General features: G+C 61.9%; 1 protein-coding gene across 12 annotated transcripts in view; it reads right to left on the reverse strand.

Moving 5' to 3' along the window:
- The window catches only part of LOC146398906 (uncharacterized), a 130,349-nt gene that overhangs the window by 87,067 nt on the left and 27,509 nt on the right, over nucleotides 1–15,773 (reverse strand). The window contains exon 1 of one of the 12 annotated variants that reach the window (XM_084980778.1): nucleotides 2,494–2,606. The exons of the other annotated variants lie outside the window; for them this stretch is intronic. The gene's annotated coding sequence lies outside the window, so the exon portion shown is untranslated. Of the gene's footprint in view, nucleotides 1–2,493; nucleotides 2,607–15,773 lie in introns of those variants that run through there. 12 annotated transcript variants of the gene reach the window in all.

Genomic DNA, 15,773 nt, shown 5'->3' on the forward strand with positions numbered 1-15,773 from the left:
CTCCACGCAGCTAACCCTCCTGCACTCAACCCCCATACCTGCCCTGCACTGAAGCCGGTCCCTCCCCAACCACGCACCTTTCCCCCAAACACTTCCTGGGACCTTCCCTCCCCTTTTCCCAAGCATCCTAGGCACCCTCTTCCCTTCTCAAAAAGATAAACACAAACCTACCTTGGACCTGCCCACTGCAGCCCTGCTCACGCCCTCAGCTCCTTCACCCATGCTCGCTCGCCGCGGTGTCCCTCAGCAGTCGCTCCGGGGGCTCCCTTCCCCGGCACGCACGCAACCCCCACGCAGGCGCTCTGCACAACCGCGTCCCCGCCCCCCTCGCCCCTCTCTGCCCCCACCCACACCCCCCCCCTTCCTGGAAACTTTCCCCATCAGCTCAAAGGCATCCAACCTACCCACCCCTCTACCCCCTTCTCAAACAAACAATCAAACGAACAAACACACACAGCAAGCCAAAAACCAAAACAAAAAACACCTCACTTGAACCTGTCTGCTGGAACTCCACTGACAGCCTTACCTCAGTCCCCCCCTGCTCCCCTGGCCCTCAGCACTCCCTTCAGCTCTCCCTTCCCCTCTGTTCAGGCACTACCCACAAGCCCCTCCCAGCTGCCCTGGCCCATTCCCACACGAACCCCTCTGGGCTCCTTTCCTGACATCCTTCCGCTCCCATGTGCTAAGGGGTCCTCATCCTCCACCCTCTTCCCCCTTCACAACAACCAACCAAAAACCAAAAACCAGCAACAAAAACCACCACCACCGCAGCAGCCACCAAAACCTACCTTGAACCTATCCCCTAGAATGCCCCTCACAACCTCCCCGCAGGGCCCCAGGCTCTCCGTGTCCCTCTCCATTCCCTCCGGCCTCCCTTCCCCTGCACCCACGCAACCCCCACGCACGCTCGGGGGGCAAGGGGTGCCTGCCCGCCTCCACGCTCCCCGCACTCGCACAGGCCCAACCCTTCCTAGGACCTCGCCTCCACTTTTCCAAGGGATCCCATCCACCCTCTTCCTGCCTCTCAAAACTAACCCTAACTTCAACCTCTCAGCTGGGGCTCCGCTGCCATCCTCACCTCCCTCCCCCACGCTCGCGGTGGCCCTCCCCATTCCCTCTGAGCTCCCTTCCCCTCCACGCAGCTAACCCTCCTGCACTCAACCCCCATACCTGCCCTGCACTGAAGCCGGTCCCTCCCCAACCACGCACCTTTCCCCCAAACACTTCCTGGGACCTTCCCTCCCCTTTTCCCAAGCATCCTAGGCACCCTCTTCCCTTCTCAAAAAGATAAACACAAACCTACCTTGGACCTGCCCGCTGCAGCCCTGCTCACGCCCTCAGCTCCTTCACCCATGCTCGCTCGCCGAGGTGTCCCTCAGCAGTCGCTCCGGGGGCTCCCTTCCCCGGCACGCACGCAACCCCCACGCACGCCACGGCACGCACGCAACCCCCTCGCACGCCACGGCACGCACGCAACCCCCACGCAGGCGCTCTGCACAACCGCGTCCCCGCCCCCCTCGCCCCTCTCTGCCCCCACCCACACCCCCCCCCTTCCTGGAAACTTTCCCCATCAGCTCAAAGGCATCCAACCTACCCACCCCTCTACCCCCTTCTCAAACAAACAATCAAACGAACAAACACACACAGCAAGCCAAAAACCAAAACAAAAAACACCTCACTTGAACCTGTCTGCTGGAACTCCACTGACAGCCTTACCTCAGTCCCCCCCTGCTCCCCTGGCCCTCAGCACTCCCTTCAGCTCTCCCTTCCCCTCTGTTCAGGCACTACCCACAAGCCCCTCCCAGCTGCCCTGGCCCATTCCCACACGAACCCCTCTGGGCTCCTTTCCTGACATCCTTCCGCTCCCATGTGCTAAGGGGTCCTCATCCTCCACCCTCTTCCCCCTTCACAACAACCAACCAAAAACCAAAAACCAGCAACAAAAACCACCACCACCGCAGCAGCCACCAAAACCTACCTTGAACCTATCCCCTAGAATGCCCCTCACAACCTCCCCGCAGGGCCCCAGGCTCTCCGTGTCCCTCTCCATTCCCTCCGGCCTCCCTTCCCCTGCACCCACGCAACCCCCACGCACGCTCGGGGGGCAAGGGGTGCCTGCCCGCCTCCACGCTCCCCGCACTCGCACAGGCCCAACCCTTCCTAGGACCTCGCCTCCACTTTTCCAAGGGATCCCATCCACCCTCTTCCTGCCTCTCAAAACTAACCCTAACTTCAACCTCTCAGCTGGGGCTCCGCTGCCATCCTCACCTCCCTCCCCCACGCTCGCGGTGGCCCTCCCCATTCCCTCTGAGCTCCCTTCCCCTCCACGCAGCTAACCCTCCTGCACTCAACCCCCATACCTGCCCTGCACTGAAGCCGGTCCCTCCCCAACCACGCACCTTTCCCCCAAACACTTCCTGGGACCTTCCCTCCCCTTTTCCCAAGCATCCTAGGCACCCTCTTCCCTTCTCAAAAAGATAAACACAAACCTACCTTGGACCTGCCCGCTGCAGCCCTGCTCACGCCCTCAGCTCCTTCACCCATGCTCGCTCGCCGCGGTGTCCCTCAGCAGTCGCTCCGGGGGCTCCCTTACCAGGCACGCACGCAACCCCCACGCACGCCACGGCACGCACGCAACCCCCTCGCACGCCACGGCACGCACGCAACCCCCACGCAGGCGCTCTGCACAACCGCGTCCCCGCCCCCCTCGCCCCTCTCTGCCCCCACCCACACCCCCCCCCTTCCTGGAAACTTTCCCCATCAGCTCAAAGGCATCCAACCTACCCACCCCTCTACCCCCTTCTCAAACAAACAATCAAACGAACAAACACACACAGCAAGCCAAAAACCAAAACAAAAAACACCTCACTTGAACCTGTCTGCTGGAACTCCACTGACAGCCTTACCTCAGTCCCCCCCTGCTCCCCTGGCCCTCAGCACTCCCTTCAGCTCTCCCTTCCCCTCTGTTCAGGCACTACCCACAAGCCCCTCCCAGCTGCCCTGGCCCATTCCCACACGAACCCCTCTGGGCTCCTTTCCTGACATCCTTCCGCTCCCATGTGCTAAGGGGTCCTCATCCTCCACCCTCTTCCCCCTTCACAACAACCAACCAAAAACCAAAAACCAGCAACAAAAACCACCACCACCGCAGCAGCCACCAAAACCTACCTTGAACCTATCCCCTAGAATGCCCCTCACAACCTCCCCGCAGGGCCCCAGGCTCTCCGTGTCCCTCTCCATTCCCTCCGGCCTCCCTTCCCCTGCACCCACGCAACCCCCACGCACGCTCGGGGGGCAAGGGGTGCCTGCCCGCCTCCACGCTCCCCGCACTCGCACAGGCCCAACCCTTCCTAGGACCTCGCCTCCACTTTTCCCAGGGATCCCATCCACCCTCTTCCTGCCTCTCAAAACTAACCCTAACTTCAACCTCTCAGCTGGGGCTCCGCTGCCATCCTCACCTCCCTCACCCACGCTCGCGGTGGCCCTCCCCATTCCCTCTGAGCTCCCTTCCCCTCCACGCAGCTAACCCTCCTGCACTCAACCCCCATACCTGCCCTGCACTGAAGCCGGTCCCTCCCCAACCACGCACCTTTCCCCCAAACACTTCCTGGGACCTTCCCTCCCCTTTTCCCAAGCATCCTAGGCACCCTCTTCCCTTCTCAAAAAGATAAACACAAACCTACCTTGGACCTGCCCGCTGCAGCCCTGCTCACGCCCTCAGCTCCTTCACCCATGCTCGCTCGCCGCGGTGTCCCTCAGCAGTCGCTCCGGGGGCTCCCTTCCCCGGCACAGGCACGCAACCCCCACGCACGCGCTCTGCACAACCGCGTCCCCGCCCCCCTCGCCCCTCTCTGCCCCCACCCACACCCCCCCCTTCCTGGAAACTTTCCCCATCAGCTCAAAGGCATCCAACCTACCCACCCCTCTACCCCCTTCTCAAACAAACAATCAAACGAACAAACACACACAGCAAGCCAAAAACCAAAACAAAAAACACCTCACTTGAACCTGTCTGCTGGAACTCCACTGACAGCCTTACCTCAGTCCCCCCCTGCTCCCCTGGCCCTCAGCACTCCCTTCAGCTCTCCCTTCCCCTCTGTTCAGGCACTACCCACAAGCCCCTCCCAGCTGCCCTGGCCCATTCCCACACGAACCCCTCTGGGCTCCTTTCCTGACATCCTTCCGCTCCCATGTGCTAAGGGGTCCTCATCCTCCACCCTCTTCCCCCTTCACAACAACCAACCAAAAACCAAAAACCAACAACAAAAACCACCACCACCGCAGCAGCCACCAAAACCTCCCTTGAACCTATCCCCTAGAATGCCCCTCACAACCTCCCCGCAGGGCCCCAGGCTCTCCGTGTCCCTCTCCATTCCCTCCGGCCTCCCTTCCCCTGCACCCACGCAACCCCCACGCACGCTCGGGGGGCAAGGGGTGCCTGCCCGCCTCCACGCTCCCCGCACTCGCACAGGCCCAACCCTTCCTAGGACCTCGCCTCCACTTTTCCAAGGGATCCCATCCACCCTCTTCCTGCCTCTCAAAACTAACCCTAACTTCAACCTCTCAGCTGGGGCTCCGCTGCCATCCTCACCCTCCCTCCCCCACGCTCGCGGTGGCCCTCCCCATTCCCTCTGAGCTCCCTTCCCCTCCACGCAGCTAACCCTCCTGCACTCAACCCCCATACCTGCCCTGCACTGAAGCCGGTCCCTCCCCAACCACGCACCTTTCCCCCAAACACTTCCTGGGACCTTCCCTCCCCTTTTCCCAAGCATCCTAGGCACCCTCTTCCCTTCTCAAAAAGATAAACACAAACCTACCTTGGACCTGCCCGCTGCAGCCCTGCTCACGCCCTCAGCTCCTTCACCCATGCTCGCTCGCCGCGGTGTCCCTCAGCAGTCGCTCCGGGGGCTCCCTTCCCCGGCACGCACGCAACCCACACGCAGGCGCTCTGCACAACCGCGTCCCCGCCCCCCTCGCCCCTCTCTGCCCCCACCCACACCCCCCCCCTTCCTGGAAACTTTCCCCATCAGCTCAAAGGCATCCAACCTACCCACCCCTCTACCCCCTTCTCAAACAAACAATCAAACGAACAAACACACACAGCAAGCCAAAAACCAAAACAAAAAACACCTCACTTGAACCTGTCTGCTGGAACTCCACTGACAGCCTTACCTCAGTCCCCCCCTGCTCCCCTGGCCCTCAGCACTCCCTTCAGCTCTCCCTTCCCCTCTGTTCAGGCACTACCCACAAGCCCCTCCCAGCTGCCCTGGCCCATTCCCACACGAACCCCTCTGGGCTCCTTTCCTGACATCCTTCCGCTCCCATGTGCTAAGGGGTCCTCATCCTCCACCCTCTTCCCCCTTCACAACAACCAACCAAAAACCAAAAACCAGCAACAAAAACCACCACCACCGCAGCAGCCACCAAAACCTACCTTGAACCTATCCCCTAGAATGCCCCTCACAACCTCCCCGCAGGGCCCCAGGCTCTCCGTGTCCCTCTCCATTCCCTCCGGCCTCCCTTCCCCTGCACCCACGCAACCCCCACGCACGCTCGGGGGGCAAGGGGTGCCTGCCCGCCTCCACGCTCCCCGCACTCGCACAGGCCCAACCCTTCCTAGGACCTCGCCTCCACTTTTCCCAGGGATCCCATCCACCCTCTTCCTGCCTCTCAAAACTAACCCTAACTTCAACCTCTCAGCTGGGGCTCCGCTGCCATCCTCACCTCCCTCCCCCACGCTCGCGGTGGCCCTCCCCATTCCCTCTGAGCTCCCTTCCCCTCCACGCAGCTAACCCTCCTGCACTCAACCCCCATACCTGCCCTGCACTGAAGCCGGTCCCTCCCCAACCACGCACCTTTCCCCCAAACACTTCCTGGGACCTTCCCTCCCCTTTTCCCAAGCATCCTAGGCACCCTCTTCCCTTCTCAAAAAGATAAACACAAACCTACCTTGGACCTGCCCGCTGCAGCCCTGCTCACGCCCTCAGCTCCTTCACCCATGCTCGCTCGCCGCGGTGTCCCTCAGCAGTCGCTCCGGGGGCTCCCTTCCCCTGCGCACGCACGCAACCCCCACGCACGCGCTCTGCACAACCGCGTCCCCGCCCCCCTCGCCCCTCTCTGCCCCCACCCACACCCCCCCCCTTCCTGGAAACTTTCCCCATCAGCTCAAAGGCATCCAACCTACCCACCCCTCTACCCCCTTCTCAAACAAACAATCAAACGAACAAACACACACAGCAAGCCAAAAACCAAAACAAAAAACACCTCACTTGAACCTGTCTGCTGGAACTCCACTGACAGCCTTACCTCAGTCCCCCCCTGCTCCCCTGGCCCTCAGCACTCCCTTCAGCTCTCCCTTCCCCTCTGTTCAGGCACTACCCACAAGCCCCTCCCAGCTGCCCTGGCCCATTCCCACACGAACCCCTCTGGGCTCCTTTCCTGACATCCTTCCGCTCCCATGTGCTAAGGGGTCCTCATCCTCCACCCTCTTCCCCCTTCACAACAACCAACCAAAAACCAAAAACCAACAACAAAAACCACCACCACCGCAGCAGCCACCAAAACCTACCTTGAACCTATCCCCTAGAATGCCCCTCACAACCTCCCCGCAGGGCCCCAGGCTCTCCGTGTCCCTCTCCATTCCCTCCGGCCTCCCTTCCCCTGCACCCACGCAACCCCCACGCACGCTCGGGGGGCAAGGGGTGCCTGCCCGCCTCCACGCTCCCCGCACTCGCACAGGCCCAACCCTTCCTAGGACCTCGCCTCCACTTTTCCAAGGGATCCCATCCACCCTCTTCCTGCCTCTCAAAACTAACCCTAACTTCAACCTCTCAGCTGGGGCTCCGCTGCCATCCTCACCCTCCCTCCCCCACGCTCGCGGTGGCCCTCCCCATTCCCTCTGAGCTCCCTTCCCCTCCACGCAGCTAACCCTCCTGCACTCAACCCCCATACCTGCCCTGCACTGAAGCCGGTCCCTCCCCAACCACGCACCTTTCCCCCAAACACTTCCTGGGACCTTCCCTCCCCTTTTCCCAAGCATCCTAGGCACCCTCTTCCCTTCTCAAAAAGATAAACACAAACCTACCTTGGACCTGCCCGCTGCAGCCCTGCTCACGCCCTCAGCTCCTTCACCCAAGCTCGCTCGCCGCGGTGTCCCTCAGCAGTCGCTCCGGGGGCTCCCTTCCCAGGCACGCACGCAACCTCCACGCACGCCACGGCACGCACGCAACCCCCTCGCACGCCACGGCACGCAAGCAACCCCCACGCATGCGCTCTGCACAACCGCGTCCCCGCCCCCCTCGCCCCTCTCTGCCCCCACCCACACCCCCCCCCTTCCTGGAAACTTTCCCCATCAGCTCAAAGGCATCCAACCTACCCACCCCTCTACCCCCTTCTCAAACAAACAATCAAACGAACAAACACACACAGCAAGCCAAAAACCAAAACAAAAAACACCTCACTTGAACCTGTCTGCTGCTGGAACTCCACTGACAGCCTTACCTCAGTCCCCCCCTGCTCCCCTGGCCCTCAGCACTCCCTTCAGCTCTCCCTTCCCCTCTGTTCAGGCACTACCCACAAGCCCCTCCCAGCTGCCCTGGCCCATTCCCACACGAACCCCTCTGGGCTCCTTTCCTGACATCCTTCCGCTCCCATGTGCTAAGGGGTCCTCATCCTCCACCCTCTTCCCCCTTCACAACAACCAACCAAAAACCAAAAACCAGCAACAAAAACCACCACCACCGCAGCAGCCACCAAAACCTACCTTGAACCTATCCCCTAGAATGCCCCTCACAACCTCCCCGCAGGGCCCCAGGCTCTCCGTGTCCCTCTCCATTCCCTCCGGCCTCCCTTCCCCTGCACCCACGCAACCCCCACGCACGCTCGGGGGGCAAGGGGTGCCTGCCCGCCTCCACGCTCCCCGCACTCGCACAGGCCCAACCCTTCCTAGGACCTCGCCTCCACTTTTCCCAGGGATCCCATCCACCCTCTTCCTGCCTCTCAAAACTAACCCTAACTTCAACCTCTCAGCTGGGGCTCCGCTGCCATCCTCACCTCCCTCCCCCACGCTCGCGGTGGCCCTCCCCATTCCCTCTGAGCTCCCTTCCCCTCCACGCAGCTAACCCTCCTGCACTCAACCCCCATACCTGCCCTGCACTGAAGCCGGTCCCTCCCCAACCACGCACCTTTCCCCCAAACACTTCCTGGGACCTTCCCTCCCCTTTTCCCAAGCATCCTAGGCACCCTCTTCCCTTCTCAAAAAGATAAACACAAACCTACCTTGGACCTGCCCGCTGCAGCCCTGCTCACGCCCTCAGCTCCTTCACCCATGCTCGCTCGCCGCGGTGTCCCTCAGCAGTCGCTCCGGGGGCTCCCTTCCCCTGCGCACGCACGCAACCCACACGCACGCGCTCTGCACAACCGCGTCCCCGCCCCCCTCGCCCCTCTCTGCCCCCACCCACACCCCCCCCCTTCCTGGAAACTTTCCCCATCAGCTCAAAGGCATCCAACCTACCCACCCCTCTACCCCCTTCTCAAACAAACAATCAAACGAACAAACACACACAGCAAGCCAAAAACCAAAACAAAAAACACCTCACTTGAACCTGTCTGCTGGAACTCCACTGACAGCCTTACCTCAGTCCCCCCCTGCTCCCCTGGCCCTCAGCACTCCCTTCAGCTCTCCCTTCCCCTCTGTTCAGGCACTACCCACAAGCCCCTCCCAGCTGCCCTGGCCCATTCCCACACGAACCCCTCTGGGCTCCTTTCCTGACATCCTTCCGCTCCCATGTGCTAAGGGGTCCTCATCCTCCACCCTCTTCCCCCTTCACAACAACCAACCAAAAACCAAAAACCAACAACAAAAACCACCACCACCGCAGCAGCCACCAAAACCTACCTTGAACCTATCCCCTAGAATGCCCCTCACAACCTCCCCGCAGGGCCCCAGGCTCTCCGTGTCCCTCTCCATTCCCTCCGGCCTCCCTTCCCCTGCACCCACGCAACCCCCACGCACGCTCGGGGGGCAAGGGGTGCCTGCCCGCCTCCACGCTCCCCGCACTCGCACAGGCCCAACCCTTCCTAGGACCTCGCCTCCACTTTTCCAAGGGATCCCATCCACCCTCTTCCTGCCTCTCAAAACTAACCCTAACTTCAACCTCTCAGCTGGGGCTCCGCTGCCATCCTCACCCTCCCTCCCCCACGCTCGCGGTGGCCCTCCCCATTCCCTCTGAGCTCCCTTCCCCTCCACGCAGCTAACCCTCCTGCACTCAACCCCCATACCTGCCCTGCACTGAAGCCGGTCCCTCCCCAACCACGCACCTTTCCCCCAAACACTTCCTGGGACCTTCCCTCCCCTTTTCCCAAGCATCCTAGGCACCCTCTTCCCTTCTCAAAAAGATAAACACAAACCTACCTTGGACCTGCCCGCTGCAGCCCTGCTCACGCCCTCAGCTCCTTCACCCAAGCTCGCTCGCCGCGGTGTCCCTCAGCAGTCGCTCCGGGGGCTCCCTTCCCAGGCACGCACGCAACCTCCACGCACGCCACGGCACGCACGCAACCCCCTCGCACGCCACGGCACGCAAGCAACCCCCACGCATGCGCTCTGCACAACCGCGTCCCCGCCCCCCTCGCCCCTCTCTGCCCCCACCCACACCCCCCCCCTTCCTGGAAACTTTCCCCATCAGCTCAAAGGCATCCAACCTACCCACCCCTCTACCCCCTTCTCAAACAAACAATCAAACGAACAAACACACACAGCAAGCCAAAAACCAAAACAAAAAACACCTCACTTGAACCTGTCTGCTGCTGGAACTCCACTGACAGCCTTACCTCAGTCCCCCCCTGCTCCCCTGGCCCTCAGCACTCCCTTCAGCTCTCCCTTCCCCTCTGTTCAGGCACTACCCACAAGCCCCTCCCAGCTGCCCTGGCCCATTCCCACACGAACCCCTCTGGGCTCCTTTCCTGACATCCTTCCGCTCCCATGTGCTAAGGGGTCCTCATCCTCCACCCTCTTCCCCCTTCACAACAACCAACCAAAAACCAAAAACCAGCAACAAAAACCACCACCACCGCAGCAGCCACCAAAACCTACCTTGAACCTATCCCCTAGAATGCCCCTCACAACCTCCCCGCAGGGCCCCAGGCTCTCCGTGTCCCTCTCCATTCCCTCCGGCCTCCCTTCCCCTGCACCCACGCAACCCCCACGCACGCTCGGGGGGCAAGGGGTGCCTGCCCGCCTCCACGCTCCCCGCACTCGCACAGGCCCAACCCTTCCTAGGACCTCGCCTCCACTTTTCCAAGGGATCCCATCCACCCTCTTCCTGCCTCTCAAAACTAACCCTAACTTCAACCTCTCAGCTGGGGCTCCGCTGCCATCCTCACCTCCCTCCCCCACGCTCGCGGTGGCCCTCCCCATTCCCTCTGAGCTCCCTTCCCCTCCACGCAGCTAACCCTCCTGCACTCAACCCCCATACCTGCCCTGCACTGAAGCCGGTCCCTCCCCAACCACGCACCTTTCCCCCAAACACTTCCTGGGACCTTCCCTCCCCTTTTCCCAAGCATCCTAGGCACCCTCTTCCCTTCTCAAAAAGATAAACACAAACCTACCTTGGACCTGCCCGCTGCAGCCCTGCTCACGCCCTCAGCTCCTTCACCCATGCTCGCTCGCCGCGGTGTCCCTCAGCAGTCGCTCCGGGGGCTCCCTTCCCAGGCACGCACGCAACCCACACGCAGGCGCTCTGCACAACCGCGTCCCCGCCCCCCTCGCCCCTCTCTGCCCCCACCCACACCCCCCCCCTTCCTGGAAACTTTCCCCATCAGCTCAAAGGCATCCAACCTACCCACCCCTCTACCCCCTTCTCAAACAAACAATCAAACGAACAAACACACACAGCAAGCCAAAAACCAAAACAAAAAACACCTCACTTGAACCTGTCTGCTGGAACTCCACTGACAGCCTTACCTCAGTCCCCCCCTGCTCCCCTGGCCCTCAGCACTCCCTTCAGCTCTCCCTTCCCCTCTGTTCAGGCACTACCCACAAGCCCCTCCCAGCTGCCCTGGCCCATTCCCACACGAACCCCTCTGGGCTCCTTTCCTGACATCCTTCCGCTCCCATGTGCTAAGGGGTCCTCATCCTCCACCCTCTTCCCCCTTCACAACAACCAACCAAAAACCAAAAACCAGCAACAAAAACCACCACCACCGCAGCAGCCACCAAAACCTACCTTGAACCTATCCCCTAGAATGCCCCTCACAACCTCCCCGCAGGGCCCCAGGCTCTCCGTGTCCCTCTCCATTCCCTCCGGCCTCCCTTCCCCTGCACCCACGCAACCCCCACGCACGCTCGGGGGGCAAGGGGTGCCTGCCCGCCTCCACGCTCCCCGCACTCGCACAGGCCCAACCCTTCCTAGGACCTCGCCTCCACTTTTCCAAGGGATCCCATCCACCCTCTTCCTGCCTCTCAAAACTAACCCTAACTTCAACCTCTCAGCTGGGGCTCCGCTGCCATCCTCACCTCCCTCCCCCACGCTCGCGGTGGCCCTCCCCATTCCCTCTGAGCTCCCTTCCCCTCCACGCAGCTAACCCTCCTGCACTCAACCCCCATACCTGCCCTGCACTGAAGCCGGTCCCTCCCCAACCACGCACCTTTCCCCCAAACACTTCCTGGGACCTTCCCTCCCCTTTTCCCAAGCATCCTAGGCACCCTCTTCCCTTCTCAAAAAGATAAACACAAACCTACCTTGGACCTGCCCGCTGCAGCCCTGCTCACGCCCTCAGCTCCTTCACCCATGCTCGCTCGCCGCGGTGTCCCTCAGCAGTCGCTCCGGGGGCTCCCTTACCAGGCACGCACGCAACCCCCACGCACGCCACGGCACGCACGCAACCCCCTCGCACGCCACGGCACGCACGCAACCCCCACGCAGGCGCTCTGCACAACCGCGTCCCCGCCCCCCTCGCCCCTCTCTGCCCCCACCCACACCCCCCCCCTTCCTGGAAACTTTCCCCATCAGCTCAAAGGCATCCAACCTACCCACCCCTCTACCCCCTTCTCAAACAAACAATCAAACGAACAAACACACACAGCAAGCCAAAAACCAAAACAAAAAACACCTCACTTGAACCTGTCTGCTGGAACTCCACTGACAGCCTTACCTCAGTCCCCCCCTGCTCCCCTGGCCCTCAGCACTCCCTTCAGCTCTCCCTTCCCCTCTGTTCAGGCACTACCCACAAGCCCCTCCCAGCTGCCCTGGCCCATTCCCACACGAACCCCTCTGGGCTCCTTTCCTGACATCCTTCCGCTCCCATGTGCTAAGGGGTCCTCATCCTCCACCCTCTTCCCCCTTCACAACAACCAACCAAAAACCAAAAACCAGCAACAAAAACCACCACCACCGCAGCAGCCACCAAAACCTACCTTGAACCTATCCCCTAGAATGCCCCTCACAACCTCCCCGCAGGGCCCCAGGCTCTCCGTGTCCCTCTCCATTCCCTCCGGCCTCCCTTCCCCTGCACCCACGCAACCCCCACGCACGCTCGGGGGGCAAGGGGTGCCTGCCCGCCTCCACGCTCCCCGCACTCGCACAGGCCCAACCCTTCCTAGGACCTCGCCTCCACTTTTCCCAGGGATCCCATCCACCCTCTTCCTGCCTCTCAAAACTAACCCTAACTTCAACCTCTCAGCTGGGGCTCCGCTGCCATCCTCACCTCCCTCACCCACGCTCGCGGTGGCCCTCCCCATTCCCTCTGAGCTCCCTTCCCCTCCACGCAGCTAACCCTCCTGCACTCAACCCCCATACCTGCCCTGCACTGAAGCCGGTCCCTCCCCAACCACGCACCTTTCCCCCAAACACTTCCTGGGACCTTCCCTCCCCTTTTCCCAAGCATCCTAGGCACCCTCTTCCCTTCTCAAAAAGATAAACACAAACCTACCTTGGACCTGCCCGCTGCAGCCCTGCTCACGCCCTCAGCTCCTTCACCCATGCTCGCTCGCCGCGGTGTCCCTCAGCAGTCGCTCCGGGGGCTCCCTTCCCCGGCACAGGCACGCAACCCCCACGCAGGCGCTCTGCACAACCGCGTCCCCGCCCCCCTCGCCCCTCTCTGCCCCCACCCACACCCCCCCCCTTCCTGGAAACTTTCCCCATCAGCTCAAAGGCATCCAACCTACCCACCCCTCTACCCCCTTCTCAAACAAACAATCAAACGAACAAACACACACAGCAAGCCAAAAACCAAAACAAAAAACACCTCACTTGAACCTGTCTGCTGGAACTCCACTGACAGCCTTACCTCAGTCCCCCCCTGCTCCCCTGGCCCTCAGCACTCCCTTCAGCTCTCCCTTCCCCTCTGTTCAGGCACTACCCACAAGCCCCTCCCAGCTGCCCTGGCCCATTCCCACACGAACCCCTCTGGGCTCCTTTCCTGACATCCTTCCGCTCCCATGTGCTAAGGGGTCCTCATCCTCCACCCTCTTCCCCCTTCACAACAACCAACCAAAAACCAAAAACCAGCAACAAAAACCACCACCACCGCAGCAGCCACCAAAACCTACCTTGAACCTATCCCCTAGAATGCCCCTCACAACCTCCCCGCAGGGCCCCAGGCTCTCCGTGTCCCTCTCCATTCCCTCCGGCCTCCCTTCCCCTGCACCCACGCAACCCCCACGCACGCTCGGGGGGCAAGGGGTGCCTGCCCGCCTCCACGCTCCCCGCACTCGCACAGGCCCAACCCTTCCTAGGACCTCGCCTCCACTTTTCCCAGGGATCCCATCCACCCTCTTCCTGCCTCTCAAAACTAACCCTAACTTCAACCTCTCAGCTGGGGCTCCGCTGCCATCCTCACCTCCCTCACCCACGCTCGCGGTGGCCCTCCCCATTCCCTCTGAGCTCCCTTCCCCTCCACGCAGCTAACCCTCCTGCACTCAACCCCCATACCTGCCCTGCACTGAAGCCGGTCCCTCCCCAACCACGCACCTTTCCCCCAAACACTTCCTGGGACCTTCCCTCCCCTTTTCCCAAGCATCCTAGGCACCCTCTTCCCTTCTCAAAAAGATAAACACAAACCTACCTTGGACCTGCCCGCTGCAGCCCTGCTCACGCCCTCAGCTCCTTCACCCATGCTCGCTCGCCGCGGTGTCCCTCAGCAGTCGCTCCGGGGGCTCCCTTACCAGGCACGCACGCAACCCCCACGCACGCCACGGCACGCACGCAACCCCCTCGCACGCCACGGCACGCACGCAACCCCCACGCAGGCGCTCTGCACAACCGCGTCCCCGCCCCCCTCGCCCCTCTCTGCCCCCACCCACACCCCCCCCCTTCCTGGAAACTTTCCCCATCAGCTCAAAGGCATCCAACCTACCCACCCCTCTACCCCCTTCTCAAACAAACAATCAAACGAACAAACACACACAGCAAGCCAAAAACCAAAACAAAAAACACCTCACTTGAACCTGTCTGCTGGAACTCCACTGACAGCCTTACCTCAGTCCCCCCCTGCTCCCCTGGCCCTCAGCACTCCCTTCAGCTCTCCCTTCCCCTCTGTTCAGGCACTACCCACAAGCCCCTCCCAGCTGCCCTGGCCCATTCCCACACGAACCCCTCTGGGCTCCTTTCCTGACATCCTTCCGCTCCCATGTGCTAAGGGGTCCTCATCCTCCACCCTCTTCCCCCTTCACAACAACCAACCAAAAACCAAAAACCAGCAACAAAAACCACCACCACCGCAGCAGCCACCAAAACCTACCTTGAACCTATCCCCTAGAATGCCCCTCACAACCTCCCCGCAGGGCCCCAGGCTCTCCGTGTCCCTCTCCATTCCCTCCGGCCTCCCTTCCCCTGCACCCACGCAACCCCCACGCACGCTCGGGGGGCAAGGGGTGCCTGCCCGCCTCCACGCTCCCCGCACTCGCACAGGCCCAACCCTTCCTAGGACCTCGCCTCCACTTTTCCCAGGGATCCCATCCACCCTCTTCCTGCCTCTCAAAACTAACCCTAACTTCAACCTCTCAGCTGGGGCTCCGCTGCCATCCTCACCTCCCTCACCCACGCTCGCGGTGGCCCTCCCCATTCCCTCTGAGCTCCCTTCCCCTCCACGCAGCTAACCCTCCTGCACTCAACCCCCATACCTGCCCTGCACTGAAGCCGGTCCCTCCCCAACCACGCACCTTTCCCCCAAACACTTCCTGGGACCTTCCCTCCCCTTTTCCCAAGCATCCTAGGCACCCTCTTCCCTTCTCAAAAAGATAAACACAAACCTACCTTGGACCTGCCCGCTGCAGCCCTGCTCACGCCCTCAGCTCCTTCACCCATGCTCGCTCGCCGCGGTGTCCCTCAGCAGTCGCTCCGGGGGCTCCCTTCCCCGGCACAGGCACGCAACCCCCACGCAGGCGCTCTGCACAACCGCGTCCCCGCCCCCCTCGCCCCTCTCTGCCCCCACCCACACCCCCCCCCTTCCTGGAAACTTTCCCCATCAGCTCAAAGGCATCCAACCTACCCACCCCTCTACCCCCTTCTCAAACAAACAATCAAACGAACAAACACACACAGCAAGCCAAAAACCAAAACAAAAAACACCTCACTTGAACCTGTCTGCTGGAACTCCACTGACAGCCTTACCTCAGTCCCCCCCTGCTCCCCTGGCCCTCAGCACTCCCTTCAGCTCTCCCTTCCCCTCTGTTCAGGCACTACCCACAAGCCCCTCCCAGCTGCCCTGGCCCATTCCCACACGAACCCCTCTGGGCTCCTTTCCTGACATCCTTCCGCTCCCATGTGCTAAGGGGT

Source organism: Sus scrofa, chromosome 10 (genome assembly GCF_054392235.1).
Source record: "Sus scrofa isolate SSC_HxYL_T2T_F1_AM1 chromosome 10, Sscrofa_HxYL_maternal_Yorkshire_Landrace_v2.0, whole genome shotgun sequence".
Classification (NCBI taxonomy): Eukaryota; Metazoa; Chordata; class Mammalia; order Artiodactyla; family Suidae; genus Sus; species Sus scrofa.